Source organism: Hyperolius riggenbachi, chromosome 4, assembly GCF_040937935.1.
Source record: "Hyperolius riggenbachi isolate aHypRig1 chromosome 4, aHypRig1.pri, whole genome shotgun sequence".
NCBI classification, from domain to species: domain Eukaryota; kingdom Metazoa; phylum Chordata; class Amphibia; order Anura; family Hyperoliidae; genus Hyperolius; species Hyperolius riggenbachi.
In genome coordinates, this window is record NC_090649.1 from 67241535 (window position 1) to 67244334 (window position 2800).

A 2800-nucleotide genomic window follows, 5' to 3' on the forward strand; every position below is an offset into this window, starting at 1 on the left:
GTGGTCCATGCACGAGAGGTTTCGTGTTACTGGGCATGCGTGATGCCCACTAGCACGAAACCACTTGTGCCCGGATGAAAAAGCTATGGGCATGCATGGACTGTACTCGTGCATGTGCAGTTCAGTAGTTCTCAGAAACTGATGGAAGTGCAGCCATGAAATCATATTTGAGAAGCTCTTGTCAAATATGCTTAGAAGGACCCAATGCTGGATTGGTGGCTCACATGATGATCGAGGAAGGCCCTGACCTATCCAAAGGCTTCCCTCTACGGAGCTAAGTAGCTATTTTTAATTTCTGTTCCTGCTCCAGGTTCACTTTAATTGTATGTAAACTTAAGAGAATGTAGTATTTTTTCATGCTTCAGGATGAATAAATTCCTTGTATAAAATGTTATGACAATTTAGCCCTAGTATTTTTTATTTCTTTCTTCATCATCTTTGGAATGAATAAAACATTAATTACAACAAAATAAAATAGATCATGCTGTACTGCAGAGCCATTTCTGACCTACTGTAAAACCCCCATTATCCGGCACCAAAAGGGATTGGCTGATGCCAGATTAGTGTAGTTTCTAGTTGCTTGATAGTCAATGATAAAAAAAAAATAGGTCTATAATCTGGTTTCTCCTTAGATCACATAAATCTTTCTCCTTTTACTAAAGATTTCCGTGGAGAGGAACAATTATGAGTTTCAATTAATTTTTTGAGGACTGGCTAACACCAGGCTAAAAAGAGAAAAAAATAGGTCTAGCTAAAAAAACAGTCATATACCCCACACTGAATACTTACTATAAACTCTGTGTACTCTGCTCACATTCCCATCATGCCCTATTTCTGCTCACATTCCCTTCATGCCCTATTTCTGCTCACATTCCCATCATGCCCTATTTCTGCTCACATTCCCATCATGCCCTATCTCTGCTCATATTCCCGTCATGCCCTATTTCTGCTCACATTCCCATCATGCCCCATCTCTGCTCACATTCCCATCATGCCCTATCTCTGCTCACATTCCCATCATGCCCTATTTCTGCTCACATTCCCATCATGCCCTATCTCTGCTCACATTCCCATCATGCCCTATCTCTGCTCACATTCCCATCATGCCCCATCTCTGCTCACATTCCCATCATGCCCTATCTCTGCTCACATTCCCATCATGCCCTATCTCTGCTCACATTCCCATCATGCCCTATCTCTGCTCACATTCCCATCATGCCCTATCTCTGCTCACATTCCCATCATGCCCTATCTCTGCTCACATTCCCATCATGTCCTATCTCTGCTCACATTCCCATAATGTCCCCATTTCTGCTCACATTCCAGTCATGCCCTATCTCTGCTCACATTCCCATCATGCTCTATCTCTGCTCACATTCCCATCATTCCCTATCTCTGCTCACATTCCCATCATGTCCTATCTCTGCTCACATTCCCATCATGCCCTATCTCTGCTCACATTCCCATCATGCCCTATCTCTGCTCACATTCCCATCATGCCCTATCTCTGCTCACATTCCCATCATGCCCCATCTCTGCTCACATTCCCATCATGCCCTATCTCTGCTCACATTCCCATCATGCCCTATCTCTGCTCACATTCCCATCATGCCCTATCTCTGCTCACATTCCCATCATGCCCTATCTCTGCTCACATTCCCATCATGCCCCATCTCTGCTCACATTCCCATCATGCCCCATCTCTGCTCACATTCCCATCATGCCCTATCTCTGCTCACATTCCCATCATGCCCTATCTCTGCTCACATTCCCATCATGCCCTATCTCTGCTCACATTCCCATCATGCCCTATCTCTGCTCACATTCCCATCATGTCCTATCTCTGCTCACATTCCCATAATGTCCCCATTTCTGCTCACATTCCAGTCATGCCCTATCTCTGCTCACATTCCCATCATGCTCTATCTCTGCTCACATTCCCATCATTCCCTATCTCTGCTCACATTCCCATCATGTCCTATCTCTGCTCACATTCCCATCATGCCCTATCTCTGCTCACATTCCCATCATGCCCTATCTCTGCTCACATTCCCATCATGCCCTATCTCTGCTCACATTCCCATCATGCCCTATCTCTGCTCACATTCCCATCATGCCCTATCTCTGCTCACATTCCCATAATGTCCCCATTTCTGCTCACATTCCAGTCATGCCCTATCTCTGCTCACATTCCCATCATGCCCTATCTCTGCTCACATTCCCATCATGTCCTATCTCTGCTCAAATTCCCATCATGCCCTATCTCTGCTCACATTTCCATAATGTCCCCATTTCTGCTCACATTCCAGTCATGCCCTATTTCTGCTCACATTCCAGTCATGCCCTATCTCTGCTCACATTCCAGTCATGCCCTATCTCTGCTCACATTCCCATTGTTATAAATCACCTTTTGCTCCGGCACCAGCAAACTCATCAGCAAGAGTTGCAAACACGACTCATCACAGCAAGCAGGAGATAGACTTTCTTAGGCGTCTTCAATGTACAAGTTATTTATTCAGGAAACCAGATATACAGATACAGTTCGTCATATCTTAGCCAAGCAGATTCTTGCCTTGCGTTACAGCTGCGTGATTACCTTCCTGCTGAAGATAATCAGGTCCTCTTATGTCTATTCTAAGTTACATCTTCTAGACTACCTATGTACAGCATACATTATATCAGAGTACATAAGGAAAGGAAATAATTAGGGATTCCAGTCAGCAGATAAAGCGCATGAAAGTAGGAATCAGAGTGCGCTCCGTCGGCCCATCCGGCCCTTTAATACTGACTAGGAAAGAGT

At 44.8% G+C, this 2800-nt stretch overlaps 1 non-coding gene across 1 annotated transcript; it reads left to right on the top strand.

The window, feature by feature from the left end:
* The first annotated feature begins 612 nt into the window (after positions 1 to 612).
* Positions 613 to 727, top strand: LOC137505439 (U5 spliceosomal RNA). The gene has a single exon (XR_011020054.1). It is a non-coding gene; the product is annotated as a U5 spliceosomal RNA (small nuclear RNA).
* Positions 728 to 2800: the final 2073 nt, after the last annotated feature.